This window comes from Sebastes fasciatus, chromosome 13, assembly GCF_043250625.1.
Source record: "Sebastes fasciatus isolate fSebFas1 chromosome 13, fSebFas1.pri, whole genome shotgun sequence".
In the NCBI taxonomy this organism is placed as follows: Eukaryota; Metazoa; Chordata; class Actinopteri; order Perciformes; family Sebastidae; genus Sebastes; species Sebastes fasciatus.
In genome coordinates, this window is record NC_133807.1 from 23,153,039 (window position 1) to 23,176,576 (window position 23,538).

At 41.7% G+C, this 23,538-nt stretch overlaps 1 long non-coding RNA gene across 2 annotated transcripts in view; it reads left to right on the forward strand.

Moving 5' to 3' along the window:
- Positions 1 to 23,538, forward strand: part of LOC141780829 (uncharacterized) — a 111,205-nt gene that overhangs the window by 1,575 nt on the left and 86,092 nt on the right. For both annotated transcript variants that reach the window (XR_012596727.1, XR_012596726.1), the window contains exons 2-3: positions 135 to 209; positions 353 to 427. This is a non-coding gene — a long non-coding RNA (uncharacterized LOC141780829). The remainder of the gene's footprint in view (positions 1 to 134; positions 210 to 352; positions 428 to 23,538) is intronic.

Genomic DNA, 23,538 nt, shown 5'->3' on the forward strand with positions numbered 1-23,538 from the left:
TGTTGCAGCGGGCAGAGCACATTTGAACTACTCTATATATAATGTTGGATAGTTTAATCTACTATCATAAAGTAGATTAGCTATCATATTTCATAAATTGATCAGTTTGAGCTTTTTTACATCTACAATTTCAGGTCAACAGGGCCAATTACATCCGCTGATAATGAGATGATTAAAAGCTCCAGAACAACTGCTAAATGGACCTTGAGGTAAGATTGTTTTGCCAACTGAATTCATCTAAGAAACCCAAACTAGAAAGGGTTGAATGTGAGAAAAGACATGAAAATTTGGTTGGCATGCAAGTGGTGTTTCACTATATATCAGCCTGGTGTTAATATGATGTTCCTTTCAGTCAACAGATGGATGAGGTGGTGATGGCTGCTTCCCAGGACAAAAAAACATGCACGATAATAACAACTTTCAAGAGGTATGACCCGTTGCATACACAGTGTGGTGCCTTTTCTCATACATTAATGCCCTACATCCACTTTTCCCTGCGTGTTCCGCTTTGCTGGAGCAGATCCACTCCACCAACAGAGATAATTATCCCCTCTTCAACTGAATCCAGCATAAAAGCAGGGTACCTCAGCGCAGAGCCTGCAAATGCTGGTTAATGTGTGAGCAGCGCTGCCAGTCACAGCGATGCATCATTAGGTGCGTCTGTGCAGCATTCTGGTACAGGAGCATGACTTTGAAGTTTTCCTCGGCACAAGAATGGATCCCAGACTAAAAAATGTATTTAACAACAGGAGCTGGGATTGAGGACAGAAGTATCGAGTGTCATAGTTCCTCTGAAACACCTTTTCAACTCAACTCATCATGACCGTCATGATAAATAATTTCTGTACTTGCTGCTCACAGAGACGTTAACCCTTTCTTCCACCTTGCCTGAGGGCAGTTAGTTGTCTTTCATCTCATGTAACTGCAGTGCCCCGACATCTATGTCTTAAACTTTGCTGAGTCTTCTCTAAAGGTCTCTGCTGACCCAGTGAGCTTTGCCGTGGCCCCAGTTAACAAGCAGGTATGTGTTTTCCAGTAGCTGTATTGAGCAGAAGCAGAGCTAATCAGCTGGTAACAGTCGATTCCTCTTGAGAGCTAACCTGCCAAGCAGTAATTGAACTATTAACTGTCCTTGATGCTGCTGAGGTGGCTGTCAGGAGCTGTACAGGAATGTCTTTACTTTATTTAATACACAGAGGTTACAGAAAAACAAACACTTTATTCATGGTTTGTTTTTCTTTCATTATCGAGGTTGTAGAAAATAGTAGCCTAAAGCAGCCAATACCCAGGTTATGAAAGCTTGAATGTCTTTCCACGGAGAAGCACTCAGACACACAGGAAGTGATGCGTTTGACACTTTTGGCAGCAGCAATTGTTTGGACCAGCAACTGTAAGAATTTGATAATTAGTAACAGCTAAGTCTGCTGGGAAAAGCAGAGGAGAAACATCAAAACAGTACATGTGAAGCACCAAAGCTCTCACTAAAACATAATAGACACAGTATAGAAACAACAGAGACATCCTAATAATAAAAAAAAAAAGATCAAATAGAAATGCTTCGAGCTATGTGGACCTCATTTTTTATTGTGCCTCCATCCGTCTGTGTGAACGAGATATCTCAGGAACGCCTGGAGGGAATTTCTTCAAATTTGGCACAAACATCCGCTTTGATTCAAGGATGAACTGATTAGATTTTGGTGGTCAAAGGTCACTGTGACCTCACAAAAACACGTTTTTGGCCATAATTCAAGAATTCATACGCTAATTTTGACAATTTGACACAAATGTCTAACAGGATAAAATGATGAAGTGATGACATTTTGGACAGACATGGATGTAAACTGCAACTTGACTGGTTGGCGGAGGCGTACAACCATGAGACGGTAATTATCAGAAAATGTTAATCCACAGGAAATTTAATTACAAAAAATAAAACCAGCAGATTTTTTGCAACTACTTTGACTTCATGACAACAACAAAAGCTTTTATGAAAACAATCAGTTAGTCAGTCGACAAAAAAATGAATCAACAACTCTTCATTACCTATTCATCGCAGGAGTCTCTAGTTTCAGCTTCTCAATTGTGAGGATTTTCTGCTTTTCTCTGTGTGTTGTGATAGTAAACTGAATATCTTTAATTGGGTCTTGGACTATTTGACAAAACAATTTGTTTTTTTTAACTATTTCATGACATTTCACAGACCTTATACGATTAACTGAGAAATTAATTGGCAGATTGATCAATATTGGTTGCAGCTGTAGCATGAATTTTGTACGCATCTTAAAAAAGAAATCACTACATATTCTCTCCACTGAGTGTCAGTAATATGTAAGTTAAAGTGTTTCAAGATACATTTATTTGTAAAAGAGGAAGAATCCAGTTGTCCTCTGGCAGAAACAGGTGGAGTTTTCTGAAGTTACCTCTTGACTCTGATGTGGAAGCAGACGTTTACTGCAGGTTTACAGAAGTAGCCACATTAGTATGTTGGCAGGTTTGCCCACCGGCCATAATTGGAGCCATTGGATTGTATCGTAACAGAAACCTCCACCTGTTGTCTTCTCCAGAACCGGTGATAGACAAACTGGTGTCCCAGCTGCTGAGAGCTGCAGTCAACAGGAGGAGGTAGTAAATGATGCATGGTTTCCCTACAACTCCTCTTTATTTCATTTCCCATCATCCCATGCATGCTCCTCACAGCATGGATGGATTCACAACAGACTGAGTTAGTACATGTCTGATGTAGCCTTGCTCTTAAAGCTGCAGCCGATTACTTTGAGCAATTATGATGAAAAAAGTTATTTCCATAAAACTGTATCCTGATAGTAGTAAATGAGACAGGTAATCTGAAAAAAAAGATCACTGTTGCATTGGACGGTCTGCCTTTTGACTGATCGATGTGGAAGGAGGAAGTGGATTCGTTTACAGTCCCTGTGGCCTCTCATGACATCTGTGGCCCCGTGCAGCTCCGCAGGCATCAGGGGAGTTTACACATTAAGTGTGTGTATGTATGAAGGGGGGGTCTTTCTTTAACAGATGGCTGAGGGTGGCCTTTGAGACGCTGTGGATCTGGAGCAGCACTCTGATGATTTATCTATTTCTTGCTGTCTCTTAATCAGATACAGTGGGGAAACATTCTTCACTGTCGCTGCCTGACAACAGTCTTTGTGTCTGATGCCTGTTGTTGACTGAGTGGCAGGCTACACAAATGCATTTCCCTCAGTGTGCCCCGCAGGTGTGGTCGCTTAAGCAGAAAATCAATCAACTTTAGCAATTTCTTGCGGTGTTATTTCACATTATTTTGATGACTAGGATTCTGATTAAATTCGACGCCTTCATAAACAGCTATATATTAAAGGAGCGACGGTGTCAGCCTTCAGATGCAAGTTTTTTCTATTTTTTCTTTACCTTCATTCTCTCCCTTCATATTTTCCTGCACCCTGGCTTTGCTTCAACAGAGCTGAGACTGAAAAATGTTTGCTTGAAAATTAAAAAGAAGAAATTGTTGCCGTCTCCTCACAACAATTTATTGGAAAATATCACCGGCCAGTCTGCTGCGACAATTGTTGTTGAAGCCCATATACCCCCTATTGTATTCTCTGTGCCCATCTTATGTGTTTTGCGGGGGTGGTAATGCTTCCACGATTTGAGAAAAAAAAAAATGTTTTGTTGTCTCTGTTTTATCAGCACTCTGAAGCTGGAGGCAAACCGTGACAACACCATCTGTATCAGAAACGCAGGAGAAGCACAGAAACAACCTATAAATGTTGGTAAAGAGGCTTCACTCCAAAAGATGGGATCCAAGTCAAAGGTAAGATAAAAGTACACACACCAGTAAACAGAAACAGGTATAAAGAATCTGTTTCATTCTGAGTTTGGTTTGGTTCAGAACTAAACTCAGACGCCACCACCTGATGTGATCTGTGAGTGGTTTCTTTGTGGCTCGTTACATGACATTCATTTGTGTAGGGCTGCCCCCCCTTAGTCGATTAGTCGACGTTTTGGTCTCAGTCGAGTCGATTTCTTTAGTCGATTAGTCGTTTTTTATGCTTTTTCATGCTGAATGACTTATTTCAAGCAACGTATGAGCACATCTCTGGTAAACACAAAATCTAAAGTGGTGCTTTTGTGTGATTCTTTGTGAAAAAACTCAGTTTTACAGATCTGTCGATTAAATCAACTAATTGATTAGTCAACAAAATCGTATTGGTGTCATTCGACGGAGAATTTCCTTACGCCCTAGTATATTGTGCACACAAAGCATCCCTTTTTCTCTTTGTATTTTACATGTACAGTTTTACACCTTGTGGTTTGTCACACATCGATTTTATGCAGCTGCATTTAGCTCAAATGAGCACACGTCTAGAAACAGCATGGCTGCCACAGATGGCAGCGATATTATTAATCAATTCCTTAATAATCCAATCAGTAATGATTCAAGTGCAGTGTGAGTTGAGTGATGTGTGGCGGTCGGAGAGAGCTGGAGAAAGTTGGGCTCTCTCTCAGCTTGCGGCCGCTGTGACCTGGATCCAGATAGGCATCAGAAAGTGTTAGTTCTCTACAAGAGGAACCATTTTCTACATAAAATACACGGCTGAGTGTAAATGTTTAGATAACACAAATCTCTAAATTTGGTATAATTCCCCTTAAAATTGTGTGTTCTAATCACAAAATACAACTACAGTGACTTCAAATGTGTTTATTAAAATTCCCATATTTGGCATAGCTAAGCTAAACAAATGTGATAAAGAGCTACTGGGGGACCCAACTCTAAAAATGTCCTCCCAGATGACATTTTCTGTGTTGTTGGTCACTATAAGAAATTAAATCTATCTTTAAACAGTTAAATTACGTAAAATATGTTAGTTTAGGGGGCAGCAGTTCTGCCTAACTCCACTCATTTAGTCTGGGTGTAACCCAAGAGTATTTGGCACTAAAACATTGGGGAAAAGAAGCAAACAAGACCTCTATTGTGGAAACAAGTAATGAAGAAGAAGACTGCTGTTACAGTCTGAGGATCGATGCAATGACAGTGTCCTTGTATGTTCTCTTCCTTTGACAAAACAGCGCATGTAAAGCTTTACCTGGTTGCAGAGGAGAGGAGAAGACATTATAGAAAATCTCTATTACTAAATGTACACTGTATCTGATGGCCATGGCTGAAAGGGCCTCTTATGTGGAGAGTGTGAATAGATGAATTCATAGATTCTGTTCATTTTGAGTTTCCTGCATGTGGCAACAATACAGCCAGCAGAATGATAATATCTTTAAGACGCTCATGACGTAAACTATGACTGTGTTGGACCAAATCAATGGCATATTTCATAAATGGACGAGTCTGAATAGATCAGCCAATGAATACACTTTACTCCGTACATACAGAATATTTCAAGGTCTGAGAGCCACTTATGATAAAGTTTGCTTTAATGACCGTGCTTTATAAAACCTGTGCTGCTCATAACGTTCTCTGGCCTTTCAACGTTTTAAAAAGCCAATTTTCTGTGAAGAGCAACTTAAAAGTCTCTTGACTTTCAGAAAAGGGGCTCAGAAAAAAAAAGCAAAACTAGAGAGTTTTTTTCTGAATGTACCCAGCTTTACCCCGGGGATCTCCAATCCCTGCGGCTCCAAAGGCTTACATGACTTCCTATTTTATAAGCAGCCGAGCAGGAATTGCGGAAAGCTCTCTGCAACTGAGAACGATACAATGGGGCTGGGTGGGGTGGGCTCAGCGGAGTATAGGACACATAAATGTCCTTGAGAATCAAAGAATCCAGCAGGCTTTTAGCCAAACAGCTCTGCTTCTTTCTTTTTGCTCGTCCTAGTCTCTTCATGCTGAAATCCCTTTCTTGGCAGGCAAACAGAGAAAAACGGCAAACATTTTTCTTTTGTTGCTTTTGCTGCAGATTAAAGGATGGTGTGTCGAGTATATGCGTCCTAGTATTTGTGGATTATGTGCATATTTCATTTAACAATACAATCATCTGAGTTGCACAATACAAATTTGTTGAGTTTTTATGTGTTATACGATTACAGTTTAGTAACAATGTGATTATATTCTAATATTTGATCAGATCTTTTGAAATCAAGAGACAGTCCGTGTGTGTGATATTTTTATAAACCCTTAATCTTTCTGCACAGTTTGAAGTTCTTTTATTTTAAAAAAAATTCAAACTAATGCTGTTATTTGATAATGTGTGTAAAGAAGTTGTCCCTTTATGATCGACCTTTACTTCCCCATACATACAATCTGACAGAAGCTTTCTTGCCCGACATAACCAGCTGAAATTCACTTTATATCATAGACCGTGTATAAGAAGTGGACGTACTCACCGTCACGTCACCCATTGGTTTGTGGACTGCTGTTTTGAAGCCTTGAGTTCGGCATTTTGGCCGTTGCCATGTTGTTTTTTTGCAACCAGAAGTGACACAAGAGGGTGGAGCAAAGTATAACCGAACGCTGAATAAGATATTTTTAGGCGTCCAAAAAGGTTATAATTATCTTTCATGAACTGAAAACACACTGTGAAAGGGTTAAAGTTGGAGTTGTCAATCACAAGGTAGCCCCACCTTAAAGCATACCCTGCTTTAAACTAGCGATAGAGACCATAAACTCATGTTTACAATGTTTACTGAAGTAATAAATCAAGTTAGAAGTCATTTTCTCATAGACTTCTATACAATCTGACTTCTTTTTGCAACCAGAGGAGTCGCCCCCTGCTGGCTGTTAGAAAGAATGCAAGTTTAAGGCACTTCCACATTGGCTTCACTTCTCAGACCCGGAGGTTGCCCACTACTTCGTATCTATACAGCTTACGTACAAGATCATTTCCTTGTCAGAGTGTATTTCTTTGAATCAGCACTTCTTGATAATATAGACTCACTGAAGCTTCCCTTCATCACTATCATGGTGGTAACTGTGCCTGTGAGCCTTTCGAGTCTAGACCAAGAGACCACAGCTCTGGAATATCCTACATATTTTGTATTAAAGGCAGAAACATTATAGAGTGAAGTCACCCTGAAAATGAGCTTTTGTTCAGCGTCATACGGAGCCTCTGGTTGTTTTGAGCCGTGCGTGTGCTCCACCTCTCTGCTTTGTTACCTCTGAGTTCACATGAGCATGCAGGCTTGCAGGCAGAAGTCATGTTAATAAACAGATTTGACATCCTTCTACTGTTTTGACCAATTAGCAAATAGCTGTTATGGTTCCTTGGTACATTTTGCATGTTTCAACTCCTCCAGAAGTTTTCTTTCGCAATTTTCATAGACAGTAGTTTACCAGGAAACTAACACAGATGGCAAATTAATATTCTCCAATCCAATATCACTGTATTTTTTCCATCCACTTACCATATGATATTGCCTCTATTTTCTACTCCTCCCAATATTTCAGATTTAATTTAATTGAATCAAATTTGATTTGAGGGATTTCTCCCCTCTCGATTTCTTATCGCAGCACCGTAGAGCTGAGAAATTGCTTCTTCCTTAGCATCTAATCTTTAAGCAATTTCTTGCTTCCCAAAAGCCGAAGGGAGAGCAAGAAGATGTGAGAAAGCCGCCACTTTCATCTTTGTCACAGGTAAATTGCAGCAGTGCAATTTACCTGCGACAAAGATGAAAGTGACGCAGGTAAATTGCACTGCTGCTGTGAAGCTATTCATACAGAACGGTGGAGTGGATGGGCTTCTCACACAGATGGCTGAAGTGGACTGAGAGTCGGCATTCTCCTTTTTAAAATAAGATCTCCAGACTGGAGTTTCAGTGATACAGCTATTTCTAGAGTGGAAAGCAATAATAACCATGAAATGCTTGACTGAATAGACTAAAGCATTGTGAACGGTCAAGGGCTAAGATGGGGGAACAGTGGAAATTGCAAAAGCGACTGTAATAAGAAATAGAAATATGAAAGTTTAAGCAAGTTTTTCATGCCAGATTAGGGAGGCTGAGTCCAACCATTTCTGTAAACAACAATGCGACATTCACACACCCTTCACGCTGTGATTGGTCAGCTAGGTGGAGGTGAGAACGAAGTCTCAACGGCTGTGGTCGAATAATATTTTTTTAATTATTTTTTTTAGGAAGGTTTCTGACTGAGTGAAATGACCCGAAGTATCTAAGTGGCAGCCATTATAAGAACCAGTTCTCTAAATGCATTGAAGCACCTTTCTTTATCTCCTTTAGTATAGGAAACACTGGACCATCCTTTACGAAAGGAAAGGAGAAATGCTGTCCCACAATTCCTTGCGGCAGCAACATTTAAAGCGACACACCATTCCCCTTCGAAAATGGCCATGTCAGCTTTTCCTCACCAAAATTTAGCATAAATTTTGAGCGTTATTTAACCTCCTTCATGACAAGCTAGTATGACATTTGGTACCAATGGATTCCTTAGGTTTTCTAGTTTCATATGACACCAGTATCTCCACTCTAGCTTTAAAGCTGAGCCCGTACCAATAGATCGATTGTGTTAATGTGTTAAAGAAAATTAGTGGCGTTAAAATAAATTAGCATTATTGTGTTATTATTGTGTTAACTTTGACCGCCCTAGTTATAAATAAAGTTGCTTAAAAAACATCTGCCGTTGCGTAGTGTACTTGTACGAGTTGGATTCTCTTAGTACCAAGTCCTTATGAATTCACCTTCACATCTTTCCTTGACCTCATGATGTTTTTCATTAAGGTCAAGGCATAGAGGTCACAATGAAATCCTATCCGGAGAGACCATGTGTATCATTAAGCCCATATTGAAACAATATTTCGTCTCCCCACTCTTTATGACAGCTGCCTTCTTCACTCCGCCTTCCAGCGTAGTCATTTAGAACAACTGACTAGTTGTGTTCAAGCGCAACCCGACCTTTAGCCTCGCATGGCATTTCACATTCATTTAATAACATTACCACATGTTCGATATTTACGCAGGTAAGGTAGTTAGAGAGCCTGCTGACATTTTGGGATGTCATATGTGATAAATGAATAAAATGAGTCATTGACTTTTATATTTTTTTATTTATGTTTTGACCAGAGTTCCTTCTTTGCCATTTAAATTTGAAAGTAAACAAGTTTCTGTGGCTCTGGTTCCTCAAGGTTTACCTCCAAACTAAATGTTATTTCTGCTTTTAGAGTAGTACTGTCTCTGTGTAAATGTTTGCATAACTAAAACTGCCACCTGCCAAGTGAGAGAGGAAAATGCTAAAAATGTGTCTATGTGTGTCCCGGTGGCTCAGTTAGCACCATGTACCCAAGTCGGCCTGGAGCCTTTGTCGCACGGCAACTCCCTCCTCTTCCTCCCACTGTGTGTTTCTACCTTCAATGGCTGCATAAAGCCAAATGTGTGTGTGTGTGCGTTCACTAGTGCATGTGGCTTTCTTGGAAACCCTGGCATTACATTGTAGTGTAATGGTGTACAGTTCCAGTCAGATGTGTTTCTGATGAGGATCAATGTCTACAGTGACCTCAGTGTTTTGTAAAATGATTATGGTCCATGACCACTGTGGCGATGCTCTGATTGACTGGCTATCAAACGTCTTAATCAACCATGTAGGGTCAGTCAGTCCTGCGTAGAGGACACGCTGCCACCATAAACAACCCCTAATCTCTCTAATCAGATTCTATTACTGGACAGACCTGCCTTGATAATATTGCTCTGCTCTTGGCCGGCTTCCCCGGCTCTAACCGAAGCCAAAGTGAAGCTCGCTTGAGGTGAAAGGCTGCATGACAAGACGCCCGGGTGGAAGCGATGTGTGTACCAAAACCTCGCTCCACAGCGCTGATGAAATCCACTCTGTGGTCTATTGATCTGGCCTGCGGTTTGATTGATGCTGTCTTTAAAAATTCATTAGTTTTAGGCATGTGGGCGCTGCAGGGCGGCAGGCGCTCCTGTAGGGCACATTTGTCTATGTTTACAGAACCAGGAGCGTTCAGTCAGCAGCCAGAAAAGATGCCTGAAGGGGAGCCACCGAGGGCCCAATGAGTCACATTGTCACTCTGACACACACTAAAAACACACAAGGTGAGAAAAGAAGCTAATATTTTGCATGTTCTTATGCACCTCCATATCTATCTGTGGTCATCATTGATTGCCTGGAGGTGAAGCGCCTCATTCTTCCCTGTGTGGTTTTGCAGAGTGTACAAGGCCTCTTGTTCTGCACCACAAATTCTTCATCTCAACAGATATAAAGTACATACACAACATTTAGAGGCTGTGGTTGTTCAATTATCTCCCTGTTCTGGGTCATAAATCAGCTGTGGGGGGATTTTATGTGATGCTATTAATAATGTATTGTGGACAAAATGTCATTGTTTATATTTAACATTTTTAATACTTTGAAAATTAAACACAGTGAAAGACAAAACTTTATCTTTTATCTGAACTTTGTTGTAGCAAAACTTTTCTAATTAGCGGTGGGATGTGACAAACACTCTCACAGGCTACAGAACATGTTTATTCATTAGGAAACCGAGGTGTGTGCTGACAGAGCAGTTTTATGCCCTGCTTTCTCCAGCAGCGTTGCCTTTGTTTTCACTGTGAGCGCTGTTAGTACTGTTAGCTACGAGCCGCCGGCTCAGCTGTCGCCATGTTGCTCCAAATCTCACATTTAACACCTTTAAGATTTGTTTGCACTTCCATTGCTGCAAAAGTCAAATTCTCTCTCATCTTAGAAAGACCAGTATTGTGCTAATCCCTGCAGATATACTGTGCGTTGTAAACATTAGTCTTTATGTCTCTAATGTGATCATCATGAGCATGTGGGGTATCGATACTCGCTGTCCTTTATGACTGTGCAGTCGACCATAAATATAGAGCAACTACCCAAATCGATGTATCCCTGTGTGTGTGTGTGTGTGTGTGTGTGTGTGTGTGTGTGTGTGTGTGTGTGTGTGTGTGTGTGTGTGTGTGTGTGTGTGTGTGTGTGTGTGTGTGTGTGTGTGTGTGTGTGTGTGTGTGTGTGTGTGTGTGTGTGTGTGTGTGTGTGTGTGTGTGTGTGTGTGTGTGTGTGTGTCAGGGTGGCAGAGGTGGTGAAACGGCAAATGAAGAGTTAATCACCTGAAGAACATCTCGTACGGTGGAAAGTACCCTGACTTGATAAGCAGGGCCATTAAGACGTGCCAATTAAGGCTTGTTGTTAATTATAGCTGTGTTCTTCAATTAGTGCCGATTGGAGGCCGGTCCAGTCAGTGCTTAATGATGAACAGTGGGTCAGCAGGAGAGAGCTCTCACAGTGACGACAAGCGAGGAGGGTGGATGAGCCTAAATAGCTGCGAGGAAGAAAGAAATTAACGGCAACCGAGAATAAAAAGGGGTGAAAGTGGCAGAGACAAGTTAAATGGGAAGGAAAAGGCTTTTGTTAGTCTAATCACCCTGCTGCTGTAATTGTACTTGTAGAGAGCGTCACATTGAAACCCTACACCCACTCAGCTACCGCCACAGACAAATGCCCACAACGCTCTCACTTCCACATGAAAGCAGAGACTGAACAGAAGGCGATCCCCACAGTCTATGCTCGCTGCTCCCCCGCAGTTGATTCTGGGTCAGGTTGAATTCACCAGCAGAGCAGAGGGAAAGCCTCGGCTGCCAGGACATGAAACACTACAGAGCTGCCGGCTTTTAGAAGCAGGGAAATGAGAATTTGCCTCTGCCTGAGCTTGCATCACCCCTGCTCCTCGCCCACTCCCACGATGGAGTGGGGAAAAGTTCAGACACACCGTTCCACTCGGGCTTTAGTCAGTGCCGTCCAGAGCCCACGCTTTTGTTCTCCATTTGTGTGTGGATGTATGAGTGATAGTCATTTTTAATGTTATGTCACGGTAGATGTGCAGTTTTTTATTCGTATGTTGCTCCGCTGACATATTATATTGTTTAAGTGATGAATGTGCATAGGTAACATGTGAGAAGTGGCCTTTAGATAACATCATCACAATATTGTTTTCGTCCTCATGACTCAGTTGAATAAAATAACACTTCTGGCTGCAGCTTGTGTGAGAACATACAGTAGGACAGTAATGACGTCTCTCCTCTGCAGATATGAAAATGCAGATCGTACTCTGAAAGGTAACGCAGGCGTCCTCAGGGGGAATGAGTCTGTACGGTGTACATGTTAGATGTTTGTGGAAGGGCCAGGATGTGTGGGGGTGTCGTCTCATGCAGGTCTAAGTGGAATAATGAGATCTGAGAACGACTCCAGTCTGGACTATAATCTAACTTTATGCTACTGTATGAGTGCCGATTCATTTTCCTGTCATGCTAATTAGATGTACCACTGAACATTTGCAGGCTAAAGAGAGATTTGTCAAGTATTTAATACTCTTATCAACATGGGAGTGGGCAAATATGCTGCTTTATGTAAATGGATGTATATATTTATTATTGGAAATCAATCAACAACACAGAACAATGACAGATATAGTCCACAAACCCTCACAGGTACTGCATTTAGCATAAAAAATATGCCCAAATCATAACATGGCAAACTGAAGCCCAACAGACAACAACAGCTGTCAGTGTGTCAGTGTGCTGACTTGACTATGACTTGCTCCAAACTGCATGTGATTATCATAAAGTGGGCATGTCTGTAAAGGGGAGACTTGTGGGTACCCAGAGAACCCATTTACATTCACATATCTTGAGATCAGAGGTCAAGGGACCCCTTTGAAAATGGCCATGCCAGTCTTTCCTCGCCAAAAATTTAATGCAAGTTTGAAGCGATATTCAACCTCCTTCTTGACAAGCTAGTATGACATGGTGACACCAGTGGATACCTTAGGTTTTTCAAGTTTCATATGATGCCAGTATCTTCACTCTAGCTTTAAAACTGAGCCCGGTACAACCTCTGAAATATCGATTGCATCAATGCGTTAAATCTGCTGGTGAATTGTACACAAAGCAAGCATTCATCTGAGGATTATTAAAACCTCTCTTAGATTGAACCGTTTCTCCAGTTGTATGTAACCGATGACGCAAAAGCATTTCCATCTTTGATCTCTGTTCTCTCACTTTGTGGCTTTGTGTTTTGTATACGACACATTCACTGCAGTAGTTGAAGAAGTTTGGTAGCACATTTAAAAAAAGACAGATACTTGGCCACATGTAGACGAGGACGGATGTTTCATTCGTCTGGAGCTTTTGCTCATTGATTCCCGGAGAAACTAATGAAGGCTGGAGCACAGAGGTGATTAGCTCACAGCATCACTGGAGCTTTCTCTCTTCGTTCTAAAGAGCAGAATAAAATGACTCTGTAGCTTTCATATTCATCATGTCTGCGTTTCAAGCACTTTCTCTTTAATAGAGGTTTTAACAGTACTCAACCTTTCCTAAATGAAACATGCACTGAATTCTTGAGAGATTGCACTGTTGGTGTGCTTATTCTTTAAAGGTCGGGAACAAAAACATTAATGATGTTTCCCCTCTAGATCCTCAAGTGATCCACGCTTGCTCTTCAGCATTCATTATACTGAGCGATAGGAGGCGTTAAGCAATATCTAAAGAAAGTAGAAATCATTTGGTAATAAACTGAACTGTTGTTTATGGTCATTATCCGGAGATGGAGAAGCTATTGAGATCTTTTACTTAAGTAATAGTAGCAAGTAAAAGTCCTGTATTCAATATTTTACTTAAAGAGCCAGTGTGTATGATTTCGGGGGATCTACTGGCAGAAATGGAATATAATATTCATAACTATGCTTTCATTAGTGTATAAACACCTGAATCATTAGCTTAGAATGAGCCCTTCATATCTACATAGGGAGCGGGTCCTCTTCACAGAGTCCGCCATGTTGCACCGCCATGTTTCTGACATACTATACTGTGGCATGTGTGCTTGTTCAAGTGATGAATGTGCATGCAGGTGCTTACGTTACGTGTGAGAAACTGCTCTTGGCTAACATCATCGCAATGCAGTTTTCATCCTCATGACTCAGATGAATAAAATAACACTTCTGGCTGCAGCTTGTGTGAGAACATACAGTAGGACAGTAATGACTTCTCTCCTCTGCGGATATGAACGTGCATATCGTACTCTGAAAGGTACCGCGGGCGTCCTCAGGGGGAATGAGTCCGTACGGTGTACATGTTAGATGTTTGTGGAAGGGCCGGGATGTGTGGGGGTGTCGTCTCATGCAGGTCTGAGTTGGAATAATGAGATCTGAGAACGACTCCAGTCTGGACTATAATCTAACTTTATGCTACTGTGTGAGTGCCGATTCATTTTCCTGTCATGCTAATTAGATGGACCACTGGACTTTTGCAGACTTGAAAAAAAATGTTTATAGTCATAGCTATCTCCTGTCACTAAAGTCTCGCTGAGAGATTACAAGGCAAAAATAAAACTAAAGAAACACCTTCAAGCCCTCTGGCATTCTTTTGAACACATTTTTTTCCTACACAGTAGTAGAAGTACTCAGATCCTTTACTTAACAGTGAACTGACACCATTGATTAAGAAATAAGGATATATACTGAGTATTCTTGGTGTTTTATTTGGCTTGTTGCAGTGATAGCTTCCCATAGTGTTTTCCAAAGGATGGGTGGATTTTTGAGTAGCCCAGAACAGACAAACCAAACACTGGCTCTAGAGAGAGCCTTTTGCGATTTTACGTTACCTGAAGGCCACCTTAGATTCTCTACATGCTTGTAAAGGGAAGGCTGAGCGAAGGGGTTAGTTGCAATCTGCAACCCTCACCGCTAGATGTCATTCAATCCTACACACTAGTCCTTTAAGTAAAAGTGCATATATTAGCAGCTACATTAAATATACTCAATGAAAAATAGTACCATTCAGAGTGTTATATTTATCTTATATTATTTGATATATTATTGGATTATGGTGGCTTCCTTTTCCGTGCACTGCACATTTTTTTGCAGTTCGTTTAGCAACTTGAGATGAGAAACTGGAGCTGGAGTTGGGAGACGACGTGTAGGACCAGATTGTTTCACAAGTAGCCAGTTTATAAGCTAATTTTAAACCAATAAAAAGCTAAATCATCGTCAGACGATAGCCGGCGGGTTCCCATATTGCATTTTTGACAATGCGTTCCGCCAGCTGTTTACCTGCATTCAACCAAAACCTGCTTGAATGTGATTGATCAATACAACTCAAACTACAAACGGAAACCAGAAATATACAAACATCTTGTGCTGTTGCCTACAGATTGTGAATGCAGAATCTGTTTATAGAGATTATGGAACAATTGAATGTGCCCAACGAGATATTCACGTGTTATATGCTGATATTATGCTGCACAGTCACTTTTATTTCACTATTAGGTGAATAATGTACTGTAGGATACATTGTTTACAATTTAAAGCTATAACCGAGATAACAGTGGCTTTTTTTTTACCTCAATGGCATCTTAACAGAAACACAATGAAAGAAGATAAAACTAAATCTGTTTGTGCATTTCACCTTGTTTCATTTCACAATTTTCTCTTTACATATTGTGATCTCCACTTTATTTCTAATGTTATCTCTAATTTCCATGGTTTTACACATTCCTGGAAAGCATTTTGTATTTGCATACAAAGTTTAATATATGTAGGACATGTTTCCATGCACTTCATTGAGTGTGTAGTGTAGATGCTTTTGTATGTTTGCATGAATGTGGGTAGAGGCAGGGGTTAAAGTGAGCCGGAACGATCCAGAACGGCATTACGGCACCTTTGATTAATAAGTAAATAAATCTGATTGGCAGTTTCATGCATGATAAAGTCAAGCGAGTTAATTTTCGTGTGCTGCAGCCTGGCGTTCCTTCCAGCTGATGCCATCAAGATACTCACTCAACAAATCAGAAAGTAATTTCACCCCACATTCATTTATCCCCGCTACACCACTACACCGGCGGATCCTACTGGAATCCCCATTGGAAGCGAGAAGTGAGCAGCCCACACTGACTTCATCTTCCGTAGACAAAGAAATCAAGAGTAACATGCATTGATTCAATGATTTTTATTTCCCCGCCCACCGTAGCGAGTGACGGCAGCAGACGAGCTCACAGACAGACTGGAAGCCTTGATCAATAGATACGGTTAATACGTTCAAAACACATATGCAGCAGGATATTTGTGTGATTTAAACTGCTGTCTAAGCAGATTACGCTTCACTAAAAGCGATAAAAAATTGACTTGAAGCGTAAAAAAATGCGAGAGTGTCTCTGTGAGAGTAATGGCGGTTGTAAGGAGGCAAAGGGGGGGATACATTAAACACAATGGAAGCGTATCTGTAACGCGAGACGAGTGACAGACGTGACAAATGCTTTTAAAAACGCTTTCTACGTGAATTGGCCGTTAGGGTTCTCCCACCTACCAAATCCCACTTAAACCCCTGGTTAGAGGTTCGTTGTGGCTCAGACAGAGGTGGTTGCTGTGGGAGGGCAGAGGGTGGGCGGGCTGCTGGAGAGACGTGCCCTGATAAATCACATCTGTTCTGGAGACGTGAGCCTGATGCCTGAACTGAAGCGTGAACAAGAGGTGCGGAAAGAAGAGCTAATCAGAAGAGGAGAGAAGAGAGGTGGAAAATTTAAAGTTAGCCTTCTTCTTTCCTCTTTTCCCTCTTCTCTCTCTGTGTCTCTTTACAGACAGGAAGCTACTCTAACTACCTTTAAGGTGTTTGCTTAACTGAGTTGAACAGATGGAACATCAGAGACCGTTACATAACTGTTGTTCTAATATTGACCATCAATCCAAATGTAACGAGTGTACAAAAGCAAAACGTAAAAGTAGGGCTGTCAAAGTTAACGCAATAATAACGCGTTAAGGCAAATTAATTTTAACGCTACTAATTTCTTTAATGCATTAACGCAACTTGCGATTTTTAGGTTGTAGTGGGCTCAGTGTAAAGCTAGAGTGAAGATACCGGTATCATATGAAACTAGAAAACCTAAGGAATCCATTGGTACTGTGGAACTATGTCATGTGATGGTGGTGCTTCACAGCACCCCTCGCCCAGACCTCGCGCTTAGTGCTCGCTGTGCCCTCTCTCCCCACTCCCGGTGCGACTGTCAACTGGCAAACTCCAGCCCAACAGGCAACAACAGCTGTCAGTGTGTCAGTGTGCTGACTTGACTATGACTTGCTCCAAACTGCATGTGATTATCATAAAGTGGGCATGTCTGTAAAGGGGAGACTCGTGGGTACCCATAGAACCCATTTTCATTCACATATCTTAAAGGTCAGAGGTCAAGGGACCCCTTTGAAAATGTCCATGCCAGTTTTTCCTCACCAAAATTTAGCGTACGTTTGGAGCGTTATTTAGCATTCTTTGCCACAAGCTAGTATGACATGGTTGGTATCAATGGATTCATTAAGTTTTATGATGCCAGTGTCTTCGCTCTAACTTTAAAACTGAGCCTGTTACAACCTAAAAATAGAAAGTTGCGTTAATGCATTATAGAAATTAGTGGCATTAAAATGAATTTGCGTTAGCGCGTTATTATCGCATTAACTTTGATAACCCTAATATCTATACTACCGATGTGTTTATGATTACATTTTCTACAAGAGCACAAAGTCCAGATCTAGCCTCTTAATTTTGCTCTCGAAGTGCACCAGATTGATGCATTTAACTTTAAAATGTACGCTACAAAAGTTTCTTTCTAAATGCATGATGTTTCCAAAGTCAGTGAGTAATTGTGTTAGATAATCGTGATCTCAATATTGAGCAAAATAATTGGGACTTTGATTTTTGCCATAACGGAGCAGCCCCACTGTGTGGTGTTCCTTTTTTCCCACAATTTTCAACATGTAGTCAGACAGTGAAATATCGACATGCTGTGAACTGTATGACTCAAAATATATGCATTATACACCTCACCAAGACTTTCACAGCAGCAACACTTTCCTGTTCAATCTAACACCTGTTTAATGATGCCGGCTCGAGGCTCCACAGGGATACCATTTAATATCATATCTGTCGGTGCCACCAGGGGTTCAGGTAAAGTTTCTTGGGATGTGGTGCTACTCCGTTCCCTTTGTTGTTGCTCTGGATGTGGCAGCGGCTGGTGTTAAAAGCCAGGGTTTAATTACAATACTGCAGGGGCTCCCTGGGCCAGAACGCCTAAATTACCAGAATTACCCGCCTGTGGTGTCACATTAATTGTGAAGCAAACACTTGTCAGTATAAAAGATCATTTAAAATATCTTTTTGAAAGATAAAGCGAGTGGGAGGGAGTGAATGGATGGAAGGGGGGGCACTGTGCCCGAGGCTTTTGCAGACCTGAGTGTTAAATGTGCCTGAACTCTCTAATGGTGCCGCCGTGCATCGAATATCTAATCAGGCTGCCAACAAAGAGGAAGGTTAGCCTCTGTGCTTACTGCTTTATTTTATTTCATTTATTAAGTTTCAAGTTGATCAACACTGCTGTAAATGGGCAAGTGATGAAACAGATGTTAGACTATCCATTCAGAATAACAAGGCAGATATAGAGAGGCCAAGGATTAATCATTTGGCTTATTAAACGTCATAAAATAGATTCCCAGAACCCGAGGTGATGTCTTCAAATGTATTATTTTGTTTGACAAACAGTTTAAATCCCAAATATATTCAGTTTATAATGATGTTAAACACAGAAAAGCAGCAAATCCTCAGACTGGAGAAGCTGAAACCTGAACATGTTAGGCTTTTCTTTCTAAAAAGTGACTAAATTATCAAAACAGCCAAAAAGCAGGATGCGTAGCCATAGAGGCAGCAAGATGTTCAGTGTAAGATGGACTGTGTTGTATCCGTCATGGTGACTGTCTAGTGCTGTTGTTTGTGCTGCGCGCTCGTCCGTGATAATTAAAAGACTCCCTCCCCGTCGTCCCCCAGAGTGCTCACTGTTTCCTACATAACTGAAAGAACAACTTCTCTGCGTTACCTAACATCCACAGTCACACATGGAGGAGATGAACACTGTGAAATTATGCTGCAAATCAGTGAAATCCACTTTAAAGTTGCTGTGAGGAACTTTTAACTGGTTATGAAACGGTGTCAATATGACCCACATAAGCAAAACGAGAGCATCAGCGAGAAGATTGTCTATTTCTTTAAGGTTATTCTTAATGCTTGTCAGCAGTGACACCGGGTTCGATTCCAACAAAATCATGCAGATTCACCAGAAACTCCTTCAGCTCAGACTCCAGCGGGAACTCCGGCACAGACCAGCCCTCTGCAGACAGACCCAGACCCGGCTTCGCTGCCGCCTTTGACCTGCTGCCGGCTCCTCCTCCGGTCAGTTTTGCCTCGCTGCTTCGCCGGCCCCCACTGGGAGCTAACACCTACACTACGCTGCTGGAGGCCCAGGCCGTATTGCTGGGCCCGCCGGAGGAAAGGGAGTCACAGGGGAACCACAGCCTCCGTCCTTTCCATGCTTCCTATTCATTGTCTATGTAAGTAGCCATGCAATGCATTGTGGTAGAGCGATTCGAGAGACGGGGCGTCATGTTGACCGCTCCTCATTTGCATAATAGTTGAGGTCTAGGCAGCTTTAGGCAAATCAGGGGCGTCCGGCGCGACTCGCCACCTCTGGAAACTCACGAAAGACTTTTAAACTAACTGTTGTTGCTTACTTCTTGCATAATATGTTTTCAGAAACACATTTCGATGAACTATTTTTGTAATGTAAGAGAAAAAAGTTTCCAAACGTTCTGGTTGGAAAACTGAGAGCAGCAGCCCATGAAGAAAAGAGTTCGCCCAATCAGGTGCCCCGTGTCTTGTGGCAGCCCATCAAGTGTCCAATGCTGGGAAGCGAGGCGATCCCTCACGTCTAAAAATGCCCCTGTGGACACGTACCATCAGTTTGCTAAAGGGACTCTGGTGCTCGCAAACACTACCGCTTTTGTCCACAGGGACCGCCAAAATCAGCACAAAATGAAAGTTCCTCATAGTGACTTTAATTAAAACATTTAATTATTATTCACTCACGTTTGCTGCAGGGCGCTCCTCTGGTCCACTGTTTGGTAATTTCACCTCACACGTTCTAATTATTATCTTCAGAATTTATAATCATGAATTGGAGACTCGTGACTTCAAAGTATGACTGGAAGGAACAACTCACCAGGCTTCTATTAAACTGTTCATATTAAAGTTTAATTTCTGGTTTATTACCATACTATGCAGCTGTAATTTAAATTTCAAGAAACTCTCCCTCGTTCTAGTTTGGATAAAGTTACAGATAACAGGCTTGTTATGAACCTATCTTGGGAAATAATGATAATCAGAGTGAATCACATCTTACTGAAAAAAACCTCCAGGATTGAAAGGTTGTTCTCACTCAGATGCAGCTCATATTATCCATCTGTTGCAGTTACATAAATACAGTCTCAAGCTGCACATTTGTGCTCTTTGGTCGTATAATTTTTGGGACACAGACAGCAACTGTTAATCTAAAAACCTCCTCATATTTAGAATGCAGTTCATTAATATTAATGAATATTAATTAATTAATTTATGTAAGATATGTTGATATTTTCTTTTTCTCACCAAAACCCACTGTGTGTATCCTCAGGCCAAACAAACATTTTGAATTCCTTCCTCCAAAACACACTTGCAGAGCTGATTTGAGGAATATGAAACCTACATTGTTTGTTGCTTGCCAGCTGCTTTCTTCTTCCTCGCCTTTGTTGCTGCAACTGTCGATGAAATGTCACTGAAATAGTGTGAAATCAATGGCAGGACTTTTTGTTATGGTTTTCCTCATAGAGGTTGGGTTAAAAATATTGCTCTGTAGTCCCCAAGATACACCGACTGGTTTAGATGTTGGCCTCATTTGAACTAATGCTGTCATTCTCATGGCTGGTAGAGTTAAACACTGCAAAACCAGTTCACCCATAGCAATTAGTTTCTGTGTTATGTATTCTCTCCAGGTCTCAGGGGTGGTTAGCATGGAGAAGCAAACACACATATTGATGTGTACCAAATGATTTTTTTCATAATGACTTTGCTAGGTTGTTCCTCCGCTATAATTCAGCTCTAAAAAAAAAAATCAATAAACACCAGCAGCCTTCCTCTTTTCATATTATTGCAATTTATCTCCACAAAATACATCCACACATACTTAATAGACAAATACATAATGCAGCACTTATTCCCACAGTGATTTGAGCTATTCATGGTGACTCATGCTCACCACAGTAATGAGAGAGACGCCACATAAACAGGAAGGGAAAAGCCTGCAAGGCCTCTCAGCTGTCCTCGGGCTCATCCTCTCATCCTCTGCTGCTCAGCTCGGGTATTTCAGCCCTCCAACTTTATGCTGTTGTTTGTTGGAGCAAAGTAGTTGTGACACACACCTGAAGACACGGACGAGCAGTCAGATTAGATGTCTGCGGAAATGATTTAAGCACATACACTACTGCATCATCTCCGCCCTTCTCCCGCTCTTTTGATCTCCTCGGATCATCGGCGACGTCTCTCGATGTGCATCAACAACAGCTTGTTGATCTGACTGTAATGCTCGGTGGAGAGGAGCCCTGCAGGAGAGCAGTGGGTTTGGGTTTTGGATGAGAGCCCACATGACAGGGTCACTGTGTCTTGTGTGTTGTTGTCCATAGGTGGGCAGTGTTAGGGAGGTAATAAAAGGTAGATCAGACGTACATCCCCCCTCGGAGGGATGAGCGATCTGATCTCGCTGCAGCCTTTTCCTGGAAGATCCATCTCTCCAGCAGAGCATCCAGGCGAGAGGCAGAGACTCAGGTGCACAGCGTGCAGTGAAGCAGAGAGCAGCTCTGCCTGCATGTCACTTTGACAGGAATTTCCTGCTTCTGCCTGTGTGTTTGACTGGCTGTGTGGCTTACATGTTTATAGTTCTTCCAAAACTGTATTCTTTACTGCAAAGCTGTGATGCTTTAAAAGCGGTAAACATCATTTCTTCTTTGATGTTTCTAGTTGTAGCGCTGTGTCAAAGCTCATACACGTTCAGTTTGTCACTGCGTAGTTTCTCTCGTAAGCGAACTGTCCCAGTGAGGAGGTTGTTTCTCAGGGGATTCCCACTCTGACAGTGCATTGCTCTTGCAAGCTGAGCCCAGAGACTCATGGGATATGGAGATAGATTTTGAAGTCTCCCAAGGGTTCATCACATGAAGTAGTAGAGGACAGATCCTATAGGAAGAGGTCATGGATGAGTAAAGAAGGAGGGTTACCAGTCTATCTGCAAAAGAGTTTGTTCACCCCCCAAAAAAAGACTACAGGGATGTCTCGATCCTATCAGGGCATTTCTTAAGGGATCTGTATCTGCTATATTGAGCCTGATCCGATCCCTTGTTTTACTGCCACACAGGTCTTTTTACTCGTGAAGCTTTCATGCACAGCAACGCAAGGAATGCAGCCGCCTTCAGCTCTCCACTGTCCGTCTCTCCTCCACTCCACTGAGCTCTGTGTGTGTGTGTGTGTGTTGTGTGTGTGTATATGTGTGTGTGTGTACAGGGGCTGATCCTCGACCCGCAGCGAAACACCACACACCATAAATGACAGTATGAGGCAGAATGAGGCTGTTTATTTAAGCTATTTACCCAATTTATGTGCACTTGTTTCATTTCAGCTCAGTGTGAGAGTCTCTTGCGTTTTGCTGTCATCTATGGTGCAATGTGTTTCACCGCAGACAGACAGCGGCGGAGAGCCACACTCACACACACACAGTTTTTCCTCGCCAAAATTTAGCGCAAGTTTGGATCGTTATTTGTCTCCTTCGTAAGTATGACATGGTTGGTACCAATGGATTCCTTAGGTTTCCTAGTGTCAATTCATATGATACCAGTACCTTCACTCCAGCTTTAAAACTAATATTTTATTACACCCCTATTAGTGACCGATGGTGTAACTTCATCTCTTAGCGACTCAGTCAGTCAGTAACAGACATTCATGTTTTCAGGCTGGCCTCGCCTTGTCCTTCCAAAAAACACATTTTCCCTCTTACTTCTTGTGACATCCAGGTAGTTTTGGTTTTATTTCCCCACGTTTTGAGATGTCTAATTGCTGCCTTCCCTCCAATATGAGTTGAGATGAATTAAACTTTTTTTTTTTTTTTGTCACAACATTGAAAAATTACGTATTCTGCTGAATCTCATTTTCAGGTTGTAGGCACAGGTTGTGAACATTAATTAGGCTGCCACTAAAAACTAAGCGTTTCTGCCTTCTCAGCAAACAAAAGATGATTAGATGCACTTCAGTTATTTTAGTATTTAGCCAGGACATTATTTCTGGGAAGGCGTGACGTTGCCTGGTAAGTGTTTTGTAGCCAAAGAGAAAGACTGAAGTATTGTGGGCTTTTGAGGATGAATATAAATGCATTTCCTCAGCTGTGCGCCCCCTGGCTGTGCGGGTGATTAAAGGTTATCGCTGCATTGTTGGCTCGATCTCCTCATAGTTACCCGGACACACTGACTCTTGTCTCTGCAGTCCTACCATCGTAGCTTAAAGCTTTGCTCCAAGTCAAATTCTCAGATCTGTTTAAATCCTTTGATGATCGCACATTTGGACGTCCGCTGCACAAACAACGCTCAGCTCTGCCAAGCCTGTCCCTCTGTTTTAAATTGGGATGCTGTTTATAAGGGAGAGAAATTCACCACACTGCGGGACTAATTG